Below are 27,506 nucleotides of genomic sequence, written 5' to 3' on the forward strand. Positions count from 1 at the left end.
ATGGCATAGTGAGGTGCTTATTTATATCTCTTTATGATTGCAATGTATTTTGTATCACAATTTACCTATGTGCTACTCTAGCAATGTTATTAAAGTAGTTTTATTCCTCCTGCACGATGTAATGGTGACAGTGTGTGCATCCGTGTTAGTACTTGGTTTATGCTATGATCATGATCTCTTGTAGATTGCGAAGTTAACTATTGCTATGATAGTATTGATGTGATCTATTCCTCCTACATATGCATGAAGGTGACAGTGTGCATGCTATGTTAGTACTTGGTTTAGTCTTTTGATCTATCTTACACTATAAGGTTACTTAAATATGAACATTTAATTGTGGAGCTTGTTAACTCCGGCATTGAGGGTTCGTGTAATCCTACGCAATGTGTTCATCATCCAACAAGAGTGTAGAGTATGCATTTATCTATTCTGTTATGTGATCAATGTTGAGAGTGTCCACTAGTGAAAGTCTAATCCCTAGGCCTTGTTCCTAAATACTGCTGCGTTACTACGCTTGTTTCTTGTTTCTTGTGTTACTACTGCTGCAATACTACCACCATCAACTACACGCCAGCAAGCTATTTTCTGGCACCGTTGCTACTGCTCATATATATTCATACCACCTGTATTTCACTATCTCTTCGCCGAACTAGTGCACCTATTAGGTGTGTTGGGGACACAAGAGACTTCTTGCTTTGTGGTTGCAGGGTTGCATGAGAGGGATATCTTTGACCTCTTCCTCCCTGAGTTCGATAAACCTTGGGTGATCCACTTAAGGGAAAACTTGCTGCTGTTCTACAAACCTCTGCTCTTGGAGGCCGAACACTGTCTACAGGAAAGGAGGGGGAACATAGACATCAAGCACTTTTCTGGCGCCGTTGCCGGGGAGGAAAGGTAAAAGGCACTCATACTTCGGTTCCAGGTAAAGTACTTTTCTGGCGCCATTGTGTTTGTGCTCGAAGCTATTTCCTTTAGATCCTGCAATTGCATCTTTTTGTTTCTTGTTTACACTAGTAAGGCATAATGGACAACATCTGTGAGCTTTTTATTCTATTTCCTGAGTCAAGACATGAATGGTTTAATGCGAAAATTAAAAAACCCATGGAATCTTATTTGCATGCTAGTAGCAATGATATTAGTATGAACGCTTTGAACACCATTGTTGCTAATGATATGGAAAATTCTAAGCTTGGGGAAGCTGGCTTTGATGAGCATGATATTTTTAGTCCCCCAAGCATTGAGGAGAAAATTTACTTTGATGATACTTTGCCTCCTATTTATGATGATTATAATGATAGTAGTCTTTTGGTACCACCTACTATGGAGAGTAAATTTTGTTGTGATTATACTATGCCTCCTACACTTGATGAGAATAATAATGATAGCTACTTTGTTGAATTTGCTCCCACTACAACTAATAAAATTGATTATGCCTATGTGGAGAGTAATAATTTTATGCATGAGACTCATGATAAGAATGCTTTATGTGATAGTTATATTGTTGAGTTTGCTAATGTTGCTACTGAAAGTTATTATGAGAGAGGAAAATATGGTTGTAGAAATTTTCATGTTACTAAAACACCTCTCTATGTGCTGAAATTTTTGAAGCTACACTTGTTTTATCTTCCTATGCTTGTTGCATTATGCTTCTTGAACTTGTTTATTTACAAGATTCCTATGCATAGGAAGCATGTTAGGCTTAAATTTGTTTCATACTTGCCTTTTGATGCTCTCTTTTTGCTTCAAATACTATTTCTTGCGAGTGCATCATTAAAACTGCTGAGCCCATCTTAATGGCTATAAAGAAAAGAACTTCTTGGGAGAAACCCATGTGTTATTTTGCTACAGTACTTTGTTTTTATTTTGTGTCTTGGAAGTTGTTTACTACTGTAGCAACCTCTCCTTATCTTAGTTTTGTGTTTTGTTGTGCCAAGTAAAGCCGTTGATAGAAAAGTAAGTACTAGATTTGGATTACTGCACAGTTCCAGATTTCTTTGCTGTCACGAATCTGGGTCCACCGCCCTGTAGGTAGCTCAGAAAATTAAGCCAATTTACGTGCATGATCCTCAGATATGTACGCAACTTTCATTCAATTTGAGCATTTTCATTTGAGCAAGTCTGGTGCCATTTTAAAATTCGTCAATACGAACTGTTCTGTTTTGACAGATTCTGCCTTTTATTTCGCATTGCCTCTTTTGCTATGTTGGATGAATTTCTTTGATCCACTAATGTCCAGTAGCATTATGCAATGTCCAGAAGTGTTAAGAATGATTGTGTCACCTCTGAATATGTTAATTTTTATTGTGCACTAACCCTCTAATGAGTTGTTTCGAGTTTGGTGTGGAGGAAGTTTTCAAGGGTCAAGAGAGGAGGATGATATACTATGATCAAGGAGAGTGAAAGCTCTAAGCTTGGGGATGCCCCGGTGGTTCACCCCTGCATATATCAAGAAGACTCAAGCGTCTAAGCTTGGGGATGACCAAGGCATCCCCTTCTTCATCGACAACATTATCAGGTTCCTCCCCTGAAACTATATTTTTATTCCATCACATCTTATGTGCTTTTTCTTGGAGCGTCGGTTTGTTTTTGTTTTTTGTTTTGTTTGAATAAATGCTTGTGTGGGAGAGAGACACGCTCCGCTGGTTCGTATGAACACATGTGTTCTTAGCTCATAATATACATGGCGAAGTTTTCTTCTTCGTTAAATTGTTATATGGTTGGATTTGGAAAATGATACATGTAGTAATTGCTATTAATGTCTTGGGTAATGTGATACTTGGCAATTGTTGTGCTCATGTTTAAGCTCTTGCATCATATGCTTTGCACCCATTAATGAAGAAATACATAGGGCATGCTAAAATTTGGTTTGCATAATTGGTCTCTCTAAGGTCTAGATAATTTCTAGTATTGAGTTTGAACAACAAGGAAGACGGTGTAGAGTCTTATAATGTTTACAATATGTCTTTTATGTGAGTTTTGCTGCACCGGTTCATCCTTGTGTTTGTTTCAAATAACCTTGCTAGCCTAAACCTTGTATCAAGAGGGAATACTTCTCATGCATCCAAATCCTTGAGCCAAACAACACTATGCCATTTGTGTCCACCATACCTACCTACTACATGGTATTTTCCGCCATTCCAAAGTATATTGCTTGAGTGCTACCTTTAAAATTCCATCATTCACCTTTGCAATATATAGCTCATGGGACAAATAGCTTAAAAACTATTGTGGTATTGAATATGTAATTATGCACTTTATCTCTTATTAAGTTGCTTGTTGTGCGATAACCATGTTCACTGGGGACGCCATCAACTATTCATTGTTGAATTTCATGTGAGTTGCTATGCATGTCCGTCTTGTCTGAAGTAAGAGAGATCTACCACCCTATGGTTAAGCATGCATATTGTTAGAGAAGAACATTGGGCCGCTAACTAAAGCCATGATCCATGGTGGAAGTTTCAGTTTTGGACATATATCCTCAATCTCATATGAGAAAATTATTAATTGTTGTTACATGCTTATGCATAAAAGAGGAGTCCATTATCTGTTGTCTATGTTGTCCCGGTATGGATGTCTAAGTTGAGAATAATCAATAGCGAGAAATCCAATGCGAGCTTTCTCCTTAGACCTTTGTACAGGCGGCATAGAGGTACCCCTTTGTGACACTTGGTTAAAACATGTGCATTGTGATGATCCGGTAGTCCAAGCTAATTAGGACAAGGTGCGGGCACTATTAGTACACTATGCATGAGGCTTGCAACTTGTAAGATATAATTTACATGATACATATGCTTTATTACTACCGTTGACAAAATTGTTTCATGTTTTCAAAATAAAAGCTCTAGCACAAATATAGCAATCGATGCTTTTCCTCTATGGAGGACCATTCTTCTACTTTTCAATGTTGAGTCAGTTCACCTATTTCTCTCCACCTCAAGAAGCAAACACTTGTGTGAACTGTGCATTGATTCTTATATACTTGCTTATTGCATTTGTTATATTGCTCTGCATTGACAACTATCCATGAGATATACATGTTACAAGTTGAAAGCAACCGCTGAAACTTAATCTTCCATTGTGTTGCTTCAATGTCTCTACTATGAATTTATTGCTTTATGAGTAACTCTTATGCAAGACTTATTGATGCTTGTCTTGAAGTGCTATTCATGAAAAGTATTTGCTATATGATTCAGTTGTTTACTCATGTCATTACGATTGTTTTGATCGCTGCATTCACTACATATGCTTTACAAATAGTATGATCAAGTTTATGATGGCATGTCACTCTAGAAATTATCTGTGTTATCGTTTTACCTGCTCGGGACGAGCAGAACTAAGCTTGGGGATGCTGATACGTCTCCAACGTATCGATAATTTCTTATGTTCCATGCCACATTATTGATGTTATCTACATGTTTTATGCACACTTTATGTCATATTCGTGCATTTTCTGGAACTAACCTATTAACAAGATGCCGAAGTGCCAGTTCCTGTTTTCTGCTGTTTTTGGTTTCAGAAATCCTAGTAACGAAATATTCTCGGAATCGGACGAAATCAACGCCAAAGATCTTAGAATCCCCGAAAGCATCCAGAACACACGAGAGGGACCAGAGGGGGGCCACAGGCCCACCAAACTATAGGCTGGCGCGGCCAGAGGGGGGGCCGCGCCGCCCTATAGTGTGGCCCCCCTGACAGCCCTCCTGCGCCGCCTCTTCGCCTATATAAAGCCCCTGGATCGAAAACCCTATGGCGTTCGACGAAACCCACAGAAACCTTCCAGAGCCGCCGCCATCGCGAAGCCAAGATCTGGGGGACAGGAGTCTCTGTTCCGGCACGCCGCCGGAACGGGGAAGTGCCCCCGGAAGGCTTCTCCATCGACACCGCTGCCATCTCCACCGCCATCTTCATCACCGCTGCTGCTCCCATGAGGAGGGAGTAGTTCTCCATCGAGGCTCGGGGCTGTACCGGTAGCTATGTGGTTCATCTCTCTCCTATGTACTTCAATACAATAATCTCATGAGCTGCCTTACATGATTGAGATTCATATGATGATGCTTGTAATCTAGATGTCATTATGCTAGTCAAGTGAGTTTTACTTATGTGATCTCCGGAGACTCCTTGTCCCACGTGTGTAAAGGTGACAGTGTGTGCACCGTGTGGGTCTCTTAGGCTATATTTCACAGAATACTTATTCACTGATGAATGGCATAGTGAGGTGCTTATTTATATCTCTTTATGATTGCAATGTATTTTGTATCACAATTTACCTATGTGCTACTCTAGCAATGTTATTAAAGTAGTTTTATTCCTCCTGCACGATGTAATGGTGACAGTGTGTGCATCCGTGTTAGTACTTGGTTTATGCTATGATCATGATCTCTTGTAGATTGCGAAGTTAACTATTGCTATGATAGTATTGATGTGATCTATTCCTCCTACATATGCATGAAGGTGACAGTGTGCATGCTATGTTAGTACTTGGTTTAGTCTTTTGATCTATCTTACACTATAAGGTTACTTAAATATGAACATTTAATTGTGGAGCTTGTTAACTCCGGCATTGAGGGTTCGTGTAATCCTACGCAATGTGTTCATCATCCAACAAGAGTGTAGAGTATGCATTTATCTATTCTGTTATGTGATCAATGTTGAGAGTGTCCACTAGTGAAAGTCTAATCCCTACGCCTTGTTCCTAAATACTGCTGCGTTACTACTGCTTGTTTACTGTTTCACTGTGTTACTACTGCTGCAATACTACCACCATCAACTACACGCCAGCAAGCTATTTTCTGGCACCGTTGCTACTGCTCATATATATTCATACCACCTGTATTTCACTATCTCTTCGCCGAACTAGTGCACCTATTAGGTGTGTTGGGGACACAAGAGACTTCTTGCTTTGTGGTTGCAGGGTTGCATGAGAGGGATATCTTTGACCTCTTCCTCCCTGAGTTCGATAAACCTTGGGTGATCCACTTAAGGGAAAACTTGCTGCTGTTCTACAAACCTCTGCTCTTGGAGGCCCAACACTGTCTACAGGAAAGGAGGGGGAACGTAGACATCAGCCTCCTTTGATTCATAGGAAATGGAAAGTATAGGAAAAGGAAAATCATAGAATTGGGATGTCATGTCTACTTGAATTCTATGGGAATCGGGCTCCTTTCATAGGATTGACATAGGAATTATGTTGGATTTGGTTCTTATGGGAAAATTTCCTATACAAGTCATTTGATTCATAGGAACTATTCCTATAGAAATCTTGTAGTGCAAATCCTATAGGAAAAAAAACATTAGCTAATACCTCATGGAAAAGTTCCTTTGCCACAATCAAAGACACATCATGTTCATATAGGATTCAACTTGGCATAACATTCCAATCATGCACCTTTCATATTCCTACACCCTCCATATTCCTTTGAATCAAAGGAGCCCGAAGTTTATTTGATTGTACCAAAGGAATTTTCCATGTATCGATAGTTTGACATGGTATTTCAATAACCAATCAAGAAGGCATGCAAACATACTTAAAAACACACATGGTGCCAAAATCGGTGAATGGGAATATTCTCAAGAACATATGTATGTCATGTTTGGCATTGTTCCTAGGTAGTTCATCACAAATGATGAGTCCACGCTAAATTACTAACATTCGGAAGTTTGCCATGGTTCTAGCATTAACCAACTCACCTCTCACTTCAGAAGAGAGCCATGCGAACTCCAAGAAGGATTGTGTCAAAAAAAAACCTCCAACATGCATGGTGCCAAAATCTGGCAAGTTCTTCTAAAAAATATTTTGGTGTGCCATGTTTGGTATTTTTTATATACATGTAGATTACTTACATTACAAACAACTACTCAATGCTTTTGTTTGCCATATGGGTGTTACGTACTTTGATGCAATGCATATGTTTGGTCATTTTTTTGGGGGGTGATGTCTACGCACGCTTCTATTCCTGTAGACAGTGTTGGGCTTCCAAGAGAAGAGGTTTGTAGAACAGCAGCAAGTTTCCCTTAAGTGGATCACCCAAGGTTTATCGAACTCAGGGAGGTAGAGGTCAAAGATATCCCTCTCAAGCAACCCTGCAATTAAGATACAAGAAGTCTCTTGTGTTCCCAACACACCTAATACACTTGTCAGATGTATAGGTGCACTAGTTCGGCGAAGAGATATTAAAACGCAGGTGGTATAGATGGTGGTAAACGGTAATTGCGATCTGAAGTAAATATTGCAGGAACTAAAGATGCAGTAAAACAGTAAATAAGCGATGTTTGCAGTATTTGGAAACAAGGCCTAGGGATCCTACTTTCACTAGTGGCCACTCTCAACATTGATCACATAACTGAATAAATAAATGCTACTTTCTCACACTCTCTTGTTGGATAACAAACACCTTTCATTGTGTAGGGCTACAAAAGCACACCTCAAGCCGGCGTAAACAAGCTCCACAACAACCGGAGTTCATATTAAAGTAACCTCTAGAGTGCATAATAGACCGTTGCAATTTAGACCGAGTAATAACATAGCATACACACTGTCACCAATAGCTATGAAAGGAGGAATAGATCACATCAATACTATCATAGTAATAGTTAACTTCATAATCTACAAGAGATTACAATCATAACCTACGCCAAGTACTACATGATGCACACACTGTCAACTTTACATCATGGAGGAGGAATAGACTACTTTAATAACATCACTAGAGTAGCACATAGATTAATAGTGATACAAAGCTCATGATCACATAAAGATCACACCATGGGAGAGAGAGATGAACCACATAGCTACCGGTAGAGCCCTCAGCCTCGGGGGAGAACTACTACCTCCTCATCATGGGAGACAGCAACGGCGATGAAGATGGCGGTGGTGTCGATGGAGATGACTCCGGGGGCAATTCCCCGTCCCGGCGGCGTGCCGGAACAGAGACTTCTGTCCCCCGAAACTTGTCTTCGCGATGGCGGCGGCTACGGAACTCTTCGTGGAATATGACTTGATATCTTAGGGTTTTCGCGACTGGAAGAATATATAGGCGGAAGGGCGGCCTCGGTGGAGCCAGGGGGTGCCCACACCACATGGCGGCGCGGCCCCGCGCCCCCCTATGGTGTGGGTCCCCTGCTGGCCGCCTCCGACTCTCCTTCGATGTTCTGGACCCCTCCGTGGAAAATAGGAAGTTTGGCTTTTGTTTCGTCCAATTCCGAGAATATTTCCTGTGTAGGATTTCTGAAACCAAAAACAGCAGAAAACAGGAACTGGCGCTTCGGCATCTTGTTAATAGGTTAGTACCGGAAAATGCATCAAAATGATATAAAGTATGAATAAATCATGTAGGTACTGTCATAAAACTAGCATGGAACATAAGAAATTATAGATATAGTTTCCCCTTTTTTAATTGTACGTCGTGTACTTCGGTTGAAATTTCAGATTAAATGGAAATGAGCCCAAAACTAATTTAATATATGGTCATAAACCGAAATAATTCGTGAAATCTTGGAAATGTCCATCCTACCATATCAACCACGTGAAAAATTGCATTGGCGGCAATCTGCCACTACAATTTTTTACCATTTCACGGAAAACACTCATGTACTAATTTGTTCCCTTCTAGCACTTCATAAATCTCCCCGATCTAGTTCGAAAAAGAACCCCCGTCCAAAGAGTCCCTGTTTATAACTAAAACTAATTAATTCAGTACCGCATAAATCGCAATTACCATTAGATAAACAAGATTAATATAGGAGCATGTACCACATGTCAATTACCGGTTCGCAATCTCCATATGCTCGCAATGACCGGTTCCACATTATACTTGGTCGAATTCAATTAAACATACAAGTACATCATGCCGAAGTTTTGTTCTAGGACATGGACACGCTCAAACTAATCACGGTAATAGATGATACAACATCGCACACATAAATAGACGATATGTCTAAAATCAGTACATTTTTGAACACAGAAAAGTCCCGAAGGACCTGGCGACACTGCTTTTATATTATGATGACGGTCGGATTACAGACTGCAAGGAGGACCCTCCAAGTAAAAGGAAACTACGGACAGGACATCTAAAAGTACAAAAAGAACTCTAGATCTAGAAAAGGAAACTCCATCCGGTCCTTCTCCACCGAGCTCAGATCTTAGCCTCGAAGCGCGATCATCTTCTCCATCGAGACCGGCAAGATCAACCACCTACCATCTCGTTGGCGCAGGCGGGCACGTCGCCTCGTGTTGCAAGTATTCGAGCAAGTCGCCGCTCATGTCGCAACCATCGTTGCTGCAATCCACCTTAAACAAGGAGACAAATCTAATTAAATCTACTTCCTCTTCGTAGATGCCGTCATAGTTCGGGCACACGAGACTGGGCAGGTTTCTTAAGCAGCTTCCGCATGCAATATGCCCTCGCTCCCCATGCGAATGCACTGCTTAATACAAGGAAATTAACATGACTGTTGGCCCAAAGAAAAATATACCTGGGTGCAACCTAGTGAAGAAAGTACTAACCCGGTATAGTGGGCGTCGTGCGATTTGAGAGCACAAACCGCAGATGAACGTTCTTCTCACCCCATTCTTTTCCATAACACATTCACGGGAAAATTACATACTTTCAGATGGAGGACTTTCACCTTGGAAGATGCCCTGGCATCCCGGGCACGCGCCACCGGGCAGGTTCCTAGCGCAGCTGTCGCATGCAAACTTCTTGCACGAACAACACTGCTTAATACAAGGAAATTAACACGACTGTTGGCCCAAATTAAAATACAACTGGATGAACCTAGTGAAGAAAGTACTAACCTGCCAAAATGGAGGTTGTGGGGATTGAGAGCACAAACCGCAGGTGAGTAGTCTTCTCAATTTAGCATCGTCAAAAAAAGCTCTAAAGCTACCAGGGGAACCTCCATGCCCAACGATTCTAAATGGAATATGAATTTAGAGGATGGGAAGGAGAGGGGGATAGAGGGTCGTAGTCTTCGACTTGTATATATATAGGCGAGGGAATTGCAGATTCCACCACGGACTGAGATCCAGTGACTTCACTTGCGACTTGTACGTGAGTCATTCGATCAAGATCTAACGCACATGGTTGATCCAAATTCTGAACTTAAAATTAAACTCAATTTTGAAATGAAGTAAAACTTTACCAGAATACTTAAGGAAAGATATATATGTTACTGTAATGTTTTCGATTTTTTCCGAGCAACTTCAATTGTGACTTCAAATTATGGATCAACTGTGTCCGTTGGATCTTGATCCGATGGCTCATGTACGTAAAGTTGCATTTTGGAGTAAGAAAAGTCACTGGCCTCAAGTTCCACCACCTCATACTTCGTATGTTGCACAAAAAAACCATTTGGACAGATATTTTGCGGTTTCCACCATGTACTGCTCCCATCTGTTGTGATTCCACCACTTAATCATCTAATCAACCAATTATACTGGTAAATATTCTCTTACTTTGCATCTCAAACATTTCCCTAACTTTGAGTCCTTGAAATGCAGATCCCACAATTTGGGGGACCTGGCTATCAATGACCCAAAGTCAGGAAAGGCCAAGCCAGAGAATCCCCTTCGGGTAGAGCGGGCTGCGGCTCTTCTCGCTGACCGTGAACATTTGATAGAGTGCAGTATGAACGTGCGCTAGTACACTCAAAAAAGACAGAGAGAGAGATGCTGAAGAGGACTTTGAGTTCTGGTACCTCACCTGCCCAAAATAAGTACGCTGGCAGCCTGACCTGCCCTAAGTACGTCCGGTCAAATCGATGCCTTGTCTTGCACGCCGCCTGCGCGCATCCATATCTTCCCGATGAAATTGTCAGTCCAAAAAAATCGGAAATTTAATTCGGCGCTTGGGCGGATATGCTACCTCGACCCAAAAAAACATATTTTTAATTTTTGAAAAATTCTAACAAAAAAATTCGCATGTACTCCTCGATAATCTATGTGTGTTCGTGTAGTTTCGTGAAAAGCCGATACTTTTTGTGGTTGATGTAAGAAGACAAAAGCAAGTATTACAAACAGCTTTATTTTTAGCAATAAATTTTATCTTTTTTACACAGCCCAAACAACAATTTAGTTTTTTATGGAAAGACTTTATGCGCTCTTAGCATGTGAAGATGAAAAGATTAATTTTTTTGTGTGGAAGTTTTTGACATTTCAAAATATATAGATGTTGCAGTTTAAACTAAAGGGAGCTTACGCACCCAGGAGCCAAAACATCACTCCCCCACAAAATATGATTTGTTTTCTATTTGCGACGCTTCCGTGATGCCTATCACATGTCTGTATAGCCGCAGCTAGCACCATCGAGCACGCCCCAATGTTGTGTGTATTGTCTTGTCAATTCAATGGTCATGGTAATCTGGCCAAAAGATACGTCTTAGAGTACGCGTGCGCCTTATTCCTTGAAATGGACGTAGTACTTTATATTTGGCCCAAATGCGAAAAGTGTTACTCCTCCTATTCTAGTATACCATATTATGTTAGAAGTTCGGATCATGATGAACAAGTTAAATGTAATCTTCAAAACGTACAGCTATGTCAAGTTTGACTAGTGCAAATAAACCCTCTGGCATTAAGAGAAACATCAAATAGTACAAAACACCTTAACAAAAACGAAATTACAACAAAATCCTTGAGATGCCCTTCGTCTTCAACCTACAGACCGTGTCATCAACACCATGGCCGACACTAATCCAACCCAGGAAGCCAGAATCCTAGGATAAGCAAGCTCGGAAGGTAGGTGGCCACGACAGCTCTAGCACGTACCAATTCAGCACGCGCGAGGGCCCGCCCATCATCTCAATCGGCACAGTGTGAAGCCAGTCCTCGTCTCGAGCTCTCTCGAAGCGTGAGAGCTCGCCGGATTCTCTGTCGAGAGCAAGAATGAAGTTTCCGAGTGCACCGAACACGTACCACTGGAAGAAACGGACGTTGCATCCCACAAAGAGGATATCCGACAGGCCTGTGTGCGTGGCGTCAAGAGGCACGGTGGCGCCGGAGGAGGTCCAAGCGTGGCCACCAGGGCCAGGCGAGACACGCAGGTATTGCAGATGCCATCATGATAGATCAGGCACGTTACCCTGTAATTTGACAGACTGATGCGCGCCGCAGCGTCCTCGCCATGGAGGGCGGCGCCCAGGAACAAGCTTACGAATGTTGTGTTCGAAACAGCAGGGGGTGGAGGGACCGTCACGTACTGACCTGCCAGGGGATCGCAGACGACGAGACGTGAAGGCTGCTCGAAAGGCTTCCCGTGTTCGGTGTGGTCGAAGTCCGCAAGGAGTATGAGGCCGCCCCGAGAGTCGGCGAGCTCCAAGCCGAGGTCGCCGTTTGGCGCCCGTGGGAGGAAGTCGAGCGCGAGATTATTTGCGGCGACCCCGGCCCAACATGACGAGGAAGAGGGAACGAAGTGGGGCAGCAAGCCAGACGGACGATAGTGACAATGGGAGAAGCTGATGTGGTACTGGCCGGTGACTATGGAGGATGGCGCGCCGTGGAGAGCGGAGACGACACAGAAGTTCTCCGCCGCGATGACCTTGCGCCTGCTCCTGCAGGTGAACGCGGCGCAGACGAGATCCAGAGGCGAGGTGAGGCGCAGGAACACCAGCCCGAGAAGTTCATCCGGGATGGCGTCACCCTTGTCCTCCTGCCCGGACTTCCTCTGAGCATTTTTCCCGCGGGGGCGGCTGTGCCCCATCTCCGGCTGGACCTAGCTCGCCTACGGGGGCGAGGTGTGCTGTAGGGAGGAAGCTAGGGAAGTAGCGAGGCGGCCGGCTTGGTAGAGACTAGAGAGCGAAGAGGAGATTTTTCTCGCTTGGGGAGTTAAGTCGGCATGGGAATTAAGGAGGAGACTTATGTACTGAAAAAGTTCCGTGGGATCAGATTCCTATAGAGGGAGTACTATGTACAGTACTGAGTAGTAATTTTGGGATGGAGGGAGTGCTCAGAGTATCTCAAGATATAAAAAAAGAAAAAGCAAACCAGGCCCTTAGTAAGGGCCCGACGAAATTGCACGACACACCACTTATTGCTGTGATTGTTACATCACTAACTATGGATACAATTTGGAACAAAAACTAGTAGTTGGCGATCCCCGATCATCTGATTTTCTCTTACATAGTTTAGTCCTACGTTCGAACCTCCACGCAACATATTACTTTTGTGCAAAAAAACAGGTAAAGTAAGTGTTTTACCCAACGATGACATCTATATGCGGTGGTTTGTGCAATTTCCTCTAAGGGCCCTAAATACAAATAAGAAAAGACAAATGAGTCCCTCTCTCAAATGAAATGAAGATGATCACGTTGATGCTATGGCAGACCGAATCAGCACCATGCATGAACATTGAGTTGCAAAACACCTCACAACTAGTACTTTGCAGCTCAAACCCTCCTTCCGAATTTGAAGGGTAATGAAAGCATCACACGAAAGTGATATCATGTATGTTGAGTTTAGATAGGCTTTTCTACCTAGTTGACTATGTTGTTTGCGAAGTCCATTGCAACTTAATTTATCGTTAATCACCCCTATATCGGCATATATGAGAATCTAGTCAAGCTAGACAATATCGACAATTACATTGTATGAAGATTAATTATGAATTGTACCTACCTTTGGCTTGATTACAATTTTAGGTCAAAATATTGGTGTCTATTATTTATTCTACTTGGATGCAACGCACACACATGTTTGGCCATTAATTGTTTTGGGCTTCCACACATCTTCGATAGGGGCATGTCAACGTATTTACCTTTCTTGAATTGTAAGTCATGTGCCCTTCCTCCCAATTAGATTTGAAATAATAAAACTGATAGCCCAAAAATAATTATGTATATGGTTGCACACAAAGATAATTCATGCATCGTTGGAAATTGCCATTTTAGCTACAATGTATGATATATCGACATGTGAAAACTGGATTGGTGGTAGTGTGCACATGCACTTCATGTGGTAGCCCCTTGATAGAAAACACACATTTAATTTAATTTTGCTCCTTTGAGCAATAACCAAAAGAAAAAACATATTTATGATCGAGTGGTAAACCGGCCCTTGAAACTAAGAAGGATCCATGCTTACATTTTCATTTTCATGTTTTAAACTTGTTTAAATCTTGGTTAAACCTAGGATTTGACCAATATTCAAATGGCCATAAAAAATTCAAAAAATGAAAAACCAAAGCACATAGTATTCTTAATGTAATACAGTAAGCATTCAAGCTGATAAACAAGGTCTAACCGCAGTCAAACCAGAAAAATCATGTATCTACCCCCTAAACTTTGTCTTATGAAGTCCAACACGAAGAGAACTGGTTTTGGGTTTCAAACAAGGATATTTCAAAAAGCCTCTCAAAAGCTTCATTTTGGAGTGACTTAAGAAGGATTCATGCTTACCTTTACATTTTCACGTGTTAAAATTGTTTAAATCTTGGTCAAATCTAGGATTTGACCAATATTCAAATGGGCATAAAACTTCGAAAAATGAAAAAAAAATGAAAAACCAAAGCACGTAGTCTTCTTGTGTCATTTAGTAAGCATTCAAGTGGATAAACAAGGTTTGGACATATTCAAACCAGAAAAATCAGGTATCTAGCTACCCCCTAACCCTAAAATATGTCTTATGAAGTCAAGCATGAAGAGAAGTGGTTTTGGGTTTTCAAACATGGAAATTTCAAAAAAAACCGAAAAGCTTCATTTAATTTAGAGTAACTAAGAAGGATCCAAGCTTACCTTTTCATTTTATTGTTTTTAACTTGTTTAAATCTTGGTCAAACCTAGGATTTGACCAAGATTCAAATGGGCATAAAAATTCAGAAGAAAATCAAAAGAATGAAAAACCAAAGCACATAGTCTTCTTATGTTATTTAGTAAGAATTCAAGTGGATAAACAAGGTTTGGACATATTCAAACCAGAAAAATCAGGTATCTAGCTACCCCTAACCCTAAAATATGTCTGATGAAGTCAATCATGAAGAGAAGTGGTTTTGGGTTTCAAACATGGAAATTTCAAAAACATCCCAAAAAGCTTCATTTTAGCGTGACTAAGAAGGATCCATGCTTACCTTTTCATTTCATGTAATAAACTTGTTTAAATCAGGGTCAACCCTAGGATTTGACCAAGAATCAAATGGGTAGAAATTTAAAAAATCAGAAAAATGAAAAACCAAAGTACATAGTCTTCTTATGTCATATAGTAAGTATATTCAAGTTGATAAACAAGGTTTTCGGACATATTGAAAACATACAAATCATGTATCTACCCCTAACCCTAAACTCTGTCTTATGAAGTCAAGCATGAAGAGAAGTGGTTTTGGGTTTCAAACATGGAAATTTCCAAAACCTCCCAAAAACTTCATATTAGAGTAACTAATTAAGAAGGATACAGGCTTCCCTTTTCATTTTTCATGTTTTAAACTTGTTTAAATCTTTGTCAAACCTAGGATTTGACCAAGATTCAAATATATGGGCATAAAATTCAAAAAAAATAGAAAAATGAAAAACCAAAGCACATAGTCTTCTTATGTCATATAGTTAGCATTAAAGTTGATAAACAAGGTTTAGACATATTCAAACCAGACAAATCATGTATCTACCCCCTAACCCTAAACTCTGTCTTATGAAGTCAAGCATGAAGAGAAGTGGTTTTGGGTTTCAAACATGGAAATTTCAAAAACCTCCCAAAAGCTTCATTTTAGAGTGACTAAGAAGGATCCATTCTTAGCTTTGCATTTCATATTTTAAACTTGTTTAAATCATTATCAAACCTAGGATTTGACCAAGATACAAATGGGTGGGCACAAAATTCAAAAAAATCAGAAAAATGAAAAACCAAATCACATAGTCTTCTTATGTCATATCGTAAGCATTCAAGTTGATAAACAAGGTCTAGATATATCCAAACTAGACAAATCATGTATCTACCCCCTGTCGATCTTATCAAGTCTAGCATGAAGAGAAGTCGTTTTGGGTTTCAAACATGGAAATTTCAAGAACACATCCCAAAAGCTTCATTTTAGAGTGACTAAGAAGGATCCATGCTTACCTTTTCATTTCATGTTGTAAACTTGTTTAAATCATGGTCAACCCAAGGATTTGACCAAGATTCAAATGGGCAGAAAATTAAAAAAATCAGAAAAATGAAAAACCAAAGTATACTTAGTCTTCTTATGTCATATAGTAAGCATATTCAAGTTGATAAACAAGGTTTGGACATATTCAAACCATACAAATCATGTATCTACCCCCTAACCCTAAACTCTGTCTTATGAACTCAAGCATGAAGAGAAGTGGTATTGGGTTTCAAACATGGAAATTTAAAAAACCTCCCAAAAACTTCATATTAGAGTGACTAATTAAGAAGGATACAGGCTTCCCTTTTCATTTTCATGTTTTAAACTTGTTTAAATCTTTATCAAACCTAGGATTTTACCAAGATTCAAATATATGGGCATAAAATTCAAAAAAACAGAAAAATGAAAAACCAAAGCACATAGTCTTCTTATGTCATATAGTTAGCATTAAAGTTGATAAACAAGGTTTAGACATATTCAAACCAGACAAATCTTGTATCTATCCCCTAACCCTAAACTCGGTCTTATGAAGTCTAGCATGAAGAGAAGTCATTTTGGGTTTCAAACGTTTAAGCCAAAAGCCACTTTTCAAATATTTCAAACTTATTCAAATTTGGTTCAAATTTGAAAGACATACAAGTTATAGCACACATAGTGCATACATTTTCACACATACTGCACTAGATGCTAACCCTATAGTTTGAGGCCATTTGGATGAGGTAGAAAATAATTCTTGGATTAGAATCGTGTTGTTCGAACCCCGTAGTTGGATTTTTTGAACCTTGATCTATAGTACTGGGCAAAACCCTAGTTTAACCTATTTAATTATAGATTCGTATATCGATTTTTCTACCTTTTTTTTTATTACTATGCAGCACATGTGTGTTTGCCCGTCTAGTGAAACTCGGAGGAAGAGGGATCACTCGGAAGGACAGAAGAAGGGAGAGCATTATGGTGTCTCCCCTTTTTTGGGTGACGATGTTGACTATTGTGCAGGGTTTGTCAGTGAGCAGGAGGTGCGAGCGAGCGAGCAGCGAGTCGAGCGAGGCCGAGAATGAGAGAGATTTGTTTTTTTGTGTGAGAGGGACAACCGAAGAATCCTGAAGGACCCAGAGACTTCCAATACACATCCTGATGCGTCTTCTCTTGACAAAGAAGATGGCTGGCAGTTTGCGTACCTATTGCACGTGACTTGTGCTCACTGAAGTGTGGGACCTCACGCGTGGGCACCACACGTAAGTGACAGACCTGTTGGTGTAAAAACTCGGCTGATTATTATAGTGCATTAGAACAAAGTTTCCTATGGATTCAAGGGTAGGAAATCCAAGTTAACTCATTTACATGACATTATTTTTTCCATGAAGCCAACTTAACACATCTATCAATTTGTACATTTTGGAGTGACTAAGAAGGATCCAGGCTTACTTATTCGTTTTCACGTGTTAAACTTGTCTAAATCAAACCTAGGATTTGACCAAGATTCAAATGGGTAGAAAAATAAAATAAAAATAGAAAAACGAAAAACCAAATCACATTGTCTTCTTATGTCATATAGTAAGCATTACAGTTGATAAACAAGGTCTAGACATATCAAACCATAGAAATCATGTATCTACCCCCTAACCCCTAAACTCTGTCTTATGAAGTCAAGCATGAAGAGAAGTGGTTTTGGGTTTCAAACATGGAAATTTCAAAAACCTCCCAAAAACTTCATTTTAGAGTGACTAAGAAGGATACATGCTTCCCTTTTCATTTTCATGTTTTAAACTTGTTTAAATTATCTTGGTCAAACCTAGGATTTGACAAGATTCAAATGGGCACAAAAATTCAAAAAAAAAAACAGAAAAAAGAAAAAACAAAGCAAATAGTTATCTTATGTCATATAGTAAGCATTAAAGTTGATAAACAAGGTCTAGACATATTCAAACCAGACAAATCATGTATCTATACCCCCTAACCCCTAAACTATGTCTTATGAAGTCAAGCATGTGAAGAGAAGTGGTTTTGGGTTTCAAACATGGAAATTTCAAAAACCTCCCAAAAGCTTCATTTTAGAGTGACTAAGAAGGATCCATGCTTACCTTTGCATTTCATATTTTAAACTTGTTTAAATCATTATCAAACCTAGGATTTGACCAAGATACAAATGGGTGGGCACAAAATTCAAAAAAATCAGAAAAAATGAAAAACCAAATCACATAGTCTTCTTTTGTCATATCGTCAGCATTCAAGTTGATAAACAAGGTCTAGATATATCCAAACCAGACAAATCATGTATCTACCCCCTGTCGATCTTATGAAGTCTAGCATGAAGAGAAGTCGTTTTGGGTTTCAAACATGGAAATTTCAAGAACATCCAAAAGCTTCATTTTAGAGTGACTAAGAAGGATACAGACTTCCCTTTTCATTTTCATGTTTTAAACTTGTTTAAATCTTGGTCAAACCGCCTATGATTTGACAAAGATTCAAATGGGCATAGAAATTTAGAAAAAAATCAAAAGAATGAAAAACCAATGCACATAGCATACTTATGTCATATATATAGTAAGCATTAAAGTTGATAAACAAGGTCTAGACATATTCAAACCATACAACTCATGTATATATCTACCCCTAGCCCTAAACTATGTCTTATGAAGTCAATCATTAAGAGAAGTGGTTTTGGGTTTCAAACATGGAAATTTCAAGAACATCCCAAAAGCTTTATTTTAGAGTGACTAAGAAGGATCCATGCTTACCTTTTCATTTTCATATTTTAAACTTGTACGTTGTCAAACCTAGGATTTGACCAAAAGATTGAAATGGGCATAAAATTCATAAAAAATCAGAAAAATGAAAAACCAAAGCATATAGTCTTCTTATGTCATATCGTAAGCATTCAAGTTGATAAACAAGGTCTAGATATATCCAAACTAGACAAATCATGTATCTACCCCCTGTCGATCTTATCAAGTCTAGCATGAAGAGAAGTCGTTTTGGGTTTCAAACATGGAAATTTCAAGAACACATCCCAAAAGCTTCATTTTAGAGTGACTAAGAAGGATCCATGCTTACCTTTTCATTTCATGTTGTAAACTTGTTTAAATCATGGTCAACCCTAGGATTTGACCAAGATTCAAATGGGCAGAAAATTAAGAAAATCAGAAAAATGAAAAACCAAAGTATACTTAGTCTTCTTATGTCATATAGTAAGCATATTCAAGTTGATAAACAAGGTTTGCACATATTCAAACCATACAAATCATGTATCTACCCCCTAACCCTAAACTCTGTCTTATGAACTCAAGCATGAAGAGAAGTGGTATTGGGTTTCAAACATGGAAATTTCAAAAACCTCCCAAAAACTTCATATTAGAGTGACTAATTAAGAAGGATACAGGCTTCCCTTTTCATTTTTCATGTTTTAAACTTGTTTAAATCTTTGTCAAACCTAGGATTTGACCAAGATTCAAATATATGGGCATAAAATTCAAAAAAACAGAAAAATGAAAAACCAAAGCACATAGTCTTCTTATGTCATATAGTTAGCATTAAAGTTGATAAACAAGGTTTAGACATATTCAAACCAGACAAATCATGTATCTACCCCCTAACCCTAAACTCTGTCTTATGAAGTCAAGCATGAAGAGAAGTGGTTTTGGGTTTCAAACATGGAAATTTCAAAAACCTCCCAAAAGCTTCATTTTAGAGTGACTAAGAAGGATCCATTCTTAGCTTTGCATTTCATATTTTAAACTTGTTGAAATCATTATCAAACCTAGGATTTGACCAAGATACAAATGGGTGGGCACAAAATTCAAAAAAATCAGAAAAATGAAAAACCAAATCACATAGTCTTCTTATGTCATATCGTAAGCATTCAAGTTGATAAACAAGGTCTAGATATATCCAAACTAGACAAATCATGTATCTACCCCCTGTCGATCTTATCAAGTCTAGCATGAAGAGAAGTCGTTTTGGGTTTCAAACATGGAAATTTCAAGAACACATCCCAAAAGCTTCATTTTAGAGTGACTAAGAAGGATCCATGCTTACCTTTTCATTTCATGTTGTAAACTTGTTTAAATCATGGTCAACCCTAGGATTTGACCAAGATTCAAATGGGCAGAAAATTAAAAAAATCAGAAAAATGAAAAACCAAAGTATACTTAGTCTTCTTATGTCATATAGTAAGCATATTCAAGTTGATAAACAAGGTTTGGACATATTCAAACCATACAAATCATGTATCTACCCCCTAACCCTAAACTCTGTATTATGAACTCAAGCATGAAGAGAAGTGGTATTGGGTTTCAAACATGGAAATTTCAAAAACCTCCCGAAAACTTCATATTAGAGTGACTAATTAAGAAGGATACAGGCTTCCCTTTTCATTTTCATGTTTTAAACTTGTTTAAATCTTTATCAAACCTAGGATTTTACCAAGATTCAAATATATGGGCATAAAATTCAAAAAAACAGAAAAATGAAAAACCAAAGCACATAGTCTTCTTATGTCATATAGTTAGCATTAAAGTTGATAAACAAGGTTTAGACATATTCAAACCAGACAAATCTTGTATCTATCCCCTAACCCTAAACTCGGTCTTATGAAGTCTAGCATGAAGAGAAGTCATTTTGGGTTTCAAACGTTTAAGCCAAAAGCCCCTTTTCAAATACTAGCACAAATCCCGTGCGTTGCTACGGTACCGCATTAAATAAAATAATATTTTTCATTCATTTATAATGAATCCCAATAACATGGATATGCCATGTAATAGCTAAAATTATAAAAATCAATTTAAAACGGGTAATAGAAAAAAAAATACACGACAATTTGATGCTTGTAGTAGTGAAAATCACATTACACTTATTTAAAATGTATGATGTTAATCAAAACTAACCGTCAACTTTCAGAATAATACATTAGAGTTCCGGTACGTGATGCAGTGGATCGTTATATTTGTTCGTGCGAGAATGTACACTTGGTACCTACTCCCTCCGGTCTGATTTAATTGACTCAAATTTAGTACAACTTTGTACTAAATTTGAGTCAATTAAAAAGGACCGGAGGGAGTAGTATTCTATTCAGTTTCCTATGCTCTTACAATATCAAATTATTAGTATAGAGGAAGAAATGCTTCTGCTCTTGCATATCTTCTTTCCCATGTATTTTTTGTGAGGATGTCAGATTATTCTTCTCACACCTGACTATGTTTCAGTACAGTTAAAAAAATGCTTAACATTGTATATTACATGAAATGTTAAAAGCATGCGAAGTTGCAAAGCTTTATCGATGTACTATTTATGTACTTCATCTTACTCAACTTACCAGAATACCAAATGCATACGTCCAGATGGTCCTCCCTTGTAGACATCATGTCCTTTCATCCCCTTATCAGTTATCAATTAGGCCTTGCTCGCACTATGTTGACAGCAATAATTTGCTACATGCTGAGTGAAGTGGACGCAGTCCAGCACCTCCGTTACGGTCGGCACCACGTTTGCCGCTAGCATCCCGTTGTCCCCCGCCGCCGCCTGCGTAGTTACCCGTAGCAGCTTTCACTTCTGTATTCATATATTCTGAAGCCCTTGTAGAACACCATTGACGATTGGGAGGAGAGCAGAGCAAGCATCAGACGATTTACTGGCGAGCTCGTCTAACTTCAATCCCACACGCTGTCGGCAGCCGTCGCCAAGACATAAGGTGATAAGATTTGGTGTTTTTTTTCTAGCCCTCGCACTGTTGATTCGAAGCATGCGTTGGAAGTTGGAACCACTTGGTCGCCCTCCTCCGCTCGACTACGGCATCCATTGCGGCGCTCGACGGCCGGCTTGCCCCGACCTCCGCCGCCTCTTCCCGCAACCTGCCTCAACCCTGGCCGCTCCTTATCTTCCCCATCTATTCCTTCCGTTGCCGTTCCGACCAGAGGAGTTGGAGAAGGGGTGTGTGAGGTTGCGGGGATAAAATTCTCGAAAAAAGGGCGCGGAGGAGTAAGGGGATGGAAGGTAAAGATCAGGCTAGTGGCGCTGATACCTACGCCATCGGTAGCATCCCCTTGGCTCTCCTGTTTTCTCACGGCGGCGGCGATTCGGGTAGGGTGGGTTGGCACGGAGACAGGTAGAGGCCGTGAGTTCTTCCCTGATTCTAGTCCTTCTCTGTTTCTCTTTCTTGTGCGCACCTTGCACCGACCGGACGAAGCCGGTTTTTCTTTAGCGATCGAAACCCGCCAGGAGAGGGACGTACGTACCAACGGATCCAGATTTAATAGTAAAGATTTCAAACTTATTCAAATTTGGTTCAAATTTGAAAGACATACAAGTTATAGCACACATAGTGCATACATTTTCACACATACTGCACTAGATGCTAACCCTATAGTTTGAGGCCATTTGGATGAGGTAGAAAATAAATCTTGGATTAGAATCGTGTTGTTCGAACCCCGTAGTTGGATTTTTTGAACCTTGATCTGTAGTACTGGTCAAAACCCTAGTTTAACCTATTTAATTATAGATTCGTATATCGATTTTTCTACCTTTTTTTTATTACTATGCAGCACATGTGTGTTTGCCCGTCTAGTGAAACTCGGAGGAAGAGGGATCACTCGGAAGGACAGAAGAAGGGAGAGCATTATGGTGTCTCCCCTTTTTTGGGTGACGATGTTGACTATTGTGCAGGGTTTGTCAGTGAGCAGTAGGTGCGAGCGAGCGAGCAGCGAGTCGAGCGAGGCCGAGAATGAGAGAGATTTGTTTTTTTATGTGAGAGGGACAACCGAAGGATCCTGAAGGACCCAGAGACTTCCAATACGCATCCTGATGCGTCTTCTCTTGACAAAGAAGATGGCTGGCAGTTTGCGTACCTATTGCACGTGACTTGTGCTCACTGAAGTGTGGGACCTCACGCGTGGGCACCACACGTAAGTGACAGACCTGTTGGTGTAAAAACTCGGCTGATTATTATAGTGCATTAGAACAAAGTTTCCTATGGATTCAAGGGTAGGAAATCCAAGTTAACTCATTTACATGACATTATTTTTTCCATGAAGCCAAGTTAACACATCTATCAATTTGTACATTTTGGAGTGACTAAGAAGGATCCAGGCTTACTTATTCGTTTTCACGTGTTAAACTTGTCTAAATCTTGGTCAAACCTAGGATTTGACCAAGATTCAAATGGGCAGAAAAATAAAATAAAAACAGAAAAACGAAAAACCAAATCACATTGTCTTCTTATGTCATATAGTAAGCATTACAGTTGATAAACAAGGTCTAGACATATCAAACCATAGAAATCATGTATCTACCCCCTAACCCCTAAACTCTGTCTTATGAAGTCAAGCATGAAGAGAAGTGGTTTTGGGTTTCAAACATGGAAATTTCAAAAACCTCCCAAAAACTTCATTTTAGAGTGACTAAGAAGGATACATGCTTCCCTTTTCATTTTCATGTTTTAAACTTATTTAAATTATCTTGGTCAAACCTAGGATTTGACAAGATTCAAATGGGCACAAAAATTCAAAAAAAACAGAAAAAAGAAAAAACAAAGCAAATAGTTATCTTATGTCATATAGTAAGCATTAAAGTTGATAAACAAGGTCTAGACATATTCAAACCAGACAAATCATGTATCTATACCCCCTAACCCCTAAACTATGTCTTATGAAGTCAAGCATGTGAAGAGAATTGGTTTTGGGTTTCAAACATGGAAATTTCAAAAACCTCCCAAAAGCTTCATTTTAGAGTGACTAAGAAGGATCCGTGCTTACCTTTGCATTTCATATTTTAAACTTGTTTAAATCATTATCAAACCTAGGATTTGACCAAGATACAAATGGGTGGGCACAAAATTCAAAAAAATCAGAAAAAATGAAAAACCAAATCACATAGTCTTCTTTTGTCATATCGTCAGCATTCAAGTTGATAAACAAGGTCTAGATATATCCAAACCAGACAAATCATGTATCTACCCCCTGTCGATCTTATGAAGTCTAGCATGAAGAGAAGTCGTTTTGGGTTTCAAACATGGAAATTTCAAGAACATCCAAAAGCTTCATTTTAGAGTGACTAAGAAGGATACAGACTTCCCTTTTCATTTTCATGTTTTAAACTTGTTTAAATCTTGGTCAAACCGCCTATGATTTGACCAAGATTCAAATGGGCATAGAAATTCAGAAAAAAATCAAAAGAATGAAAAACCAATGCACATAGCATACTTATGTCATATATATAGTAAGCATTAAAGTTGATAAACAAGGTCTAGACATATTCAAACCATACAACTCATGTATATATCTACCCCTAACCCTAAACTATGTCTTATGAAGTCAATCATTAAGAGAAGTGGTTTTGGGTTTCAAACATGAAAATTTCAAGAACATCCCAAAAGCTTTATTTTAGAGTGACTAAGAAGGATCCATGCTTACCTTTTCATTTTCATATTTTAAACTTGTACGTTGTCAAACCTAGGATTTGACCAAAAGATTGAAATGGGCATAAAATTCATAAAAAATCAGAAAAATGAAAAACCAAAGCATATAGTCTTCTTATGTCATATAGTAAGCATTCATGTTGATAAATTAAGAAGGTTTGGACATATTCAAACCATACAAATCATGTATCTACCCCCTAACCCTAAACTCGGTCGATCTTATGAAGTCTAGCATGAAGAGAAGTCGTTTTGGGTTTCAAACATGGAAATTTCAAGAACATCCCAAAAGCTTCATTTTAGAGTGACTAAGAAGGATACAGACTTCCCTTTTCATTTTCATATTTTAAACTTTTTTAAATCTTGGTCAAACCGCCTAGGATTTGACCAAGATTCAAATGGGCATACAAATTTAGAAAAAAATCAAAAGAATGAAAAACCAATGCACATAGCCTTCTTATGTCATATATATAGTAAGCATTAAAGTTGATAAACAAGGTCTAGACATATTCAAACCAGACAACTCATGTATATATCTACCCCTAACCCTAAACTCTGTCTTATGAAGTCAATCATGAAGAGAAGTGGTTTTGGGTTTCAAACATGGAAATTTCAAGAACCTTCCAAAAGCTTTATTTTAGTGTGACTAAGAAGGATCCATGCTTACCTTTTCATTTTCATATTTTAAACTTGTTTAAATCTTTGTCAAACCTAGGATTTGACCAAAAGATTCAAATGGGCATAAAATTCATAAAAAATCAGTAAAATGAAAAACCAAAGCATATAGTCTTCTTATGTCATATAGTAAGCATTCAAGGTGATAAATTAACAAGGTTTGGACATATTCAAACCATACAAATCATGTATCTACCCCTAACCCTAAACTCGGTCGATCTTATGAAGTCTAGCATGAAGAGAAGTCGTTTTGGGTTTCAAACATGGAAATTTCAAGAACACACCCCAAAAGCTTCATTTTAGAGTGACTAAGAAGGATCCATGCTTACCTTTTCATTTCATGTTATAAACTTGTTTAAATCATGGTCAACCCTAGGATTTGACCAAGATTCAAATGGGCAGAAAATTAAAAAAATCAGAAAAATGAAAAACCAAAGTACATAGTCTTCTTATGTCATATAGTAAGCATATTCAAGTTGATAAACAAGGTTTGGACACATTCAAACCATAAAAATCATGTATCTACCCCTAACCCTAAACTCGGTCGATCTTATGAAGTCTAGCATCAAGAGAAGTCGTTTTGGGTTTCAAATATGGAAAATTCAAGAACACATCCAAAAAGCTTCATTTTATAGTGACTAAGAAGGATCCATGCTTACCTTTTCATTTCATGTTATAAACTTGTTTAAATCATGGTCAACCCTAGGATTTGACCAAGATTCAAATGGGCAGAAAATTAAAAAAATCAGAAAAATGAAAAACCAAAGTACATAGTCTTCTTATGTCATATAGTAAGCATATTCAAGTTGATAAACAAGGTTTGGACACATTCAAACCATACAAATCATGTATCTACCCCCTAACCCTAAACTCTGTCTTATGAACTCAAGCATGAAGAGAAGTGGTTTTGGGTTTCAACTTTCAAACATGGAAATTTCAAAGACCTCCCAAAAACTTCATATTAGAGTGACTAATTAAGAAGGATACAGGCTTCCCTTTTCATTTTCATGTTTTAAACTTGTTTAAATCTTTGTCAAACCTAGGATTTGACCAAGATTCAAATATATGGGCATTAAATTCAAAAAAAACAGAAAAATGAAAAACCAAAGCACATAGTCTTCTTATGTCATATAGTTAGCATTAAAGTTGATAAACAAGGTTTAGACATATTCAAACCAGACAAATCATGTATCTACCCCCTAAACCTAAACTCGGTCTTATTAAGTCTAGCATGAAGAGAATTCGTTTTGGGTTTCAAACGTTTAAGCGAAAAGCCCCTTTTATAATATTTCAAACTTATTCAAATTTGGTTCAAATTTGAAAGACATACAAGTTATAGCACACATAGTGCATACATTTTCACACATACTGCACTAGATGCTAACCCTATAGTTTGAGGCCATTTGGATGAGGTAGAAAAAAAATTCTTGGATTAGAATCGTGTTTTTCGAACCCCGCAGTTGGATTTTTTTGAACCTTGATCTGTAGTACTGGGCAAAACCCTAGTTTAACCTATTTAATTATAGATTCGTATATCGATTTTTCTAGCTTTTTATTATTACTATGCAGCACATGTGTGTTTGCCCGTCTAGTGAAACTCGGAGGAAGAGGGATCACTCGGAAGGACAGAAGAAGGGAGAGCATTATGGTGTCTCCCCTTTTTCGGGTGACGATGTTGACTATTGTGCAGGGTTTGTCAGTGAGTAGGAGGTGCGAGCGAGCGAGCGAGTCGAGCGAGGCCGAGAATGAGAGAGATTTTTTTTTGTGTGAGAGGGACAACCGAAGGATCCTGAAGGACCCAGAGACTTCCAATACGCATCCTGATGCGTCTTCTCTTCACAAAGAAGATGGCTGGGAGTTTGCGTACCTATTGCACGTGACTTGTGTTCACTGAAGTGTGGGACCTCACGCGTGGGCACCACACGTAACCTGTTGGTGTAAAAACTCGGCTGATTATTATGGTGCATTAGAACAAAGTTTCCTATGGATTCAAGGGTAGGAAATCCAAGTTAACTCATTTACATGACATTATTTTTTCCATGAAGCCAAGTTAACACATCTATCAATTGGTACATTTTGGAGTGACTAAGAAGGATCCATGCTTACTTATTCATTTTCACATGTTAAACTTGTCTAAATCTTGGTCAAACCTAGGATTTGACCAAGATTCAAATGGGCAGAAAAATAAAATAAAAACAGAAAAATGAAAAACCAAGTCACATAGTCTTCTTATGTCATATAGTAAGCATTAAAGTTGATAAACAAGGTCTAGTCATATCAAACCGTACAAATCATGTATCTACCCCCTAACCCCTAAACTCTGTCTTATGAAGTCAAGCATGAAGAGAAGTGGTTTTGGGTTT

This window comes from Lolium perenne, chromosome 4 (genome assembly GCF_019359855.2).
Source record: "Lolium perenne isolate Kyuss_39 chromosome 4, Kyuss_2.0, whole genome shotgun sequence".
In the NCBI taxonomy this organism is placed as follows: Eukaryota; Viridiplantae; Streptophyta; class Magnoliopsida; order Poales; family Poaceae; genus Lolium; species Lolium perenne.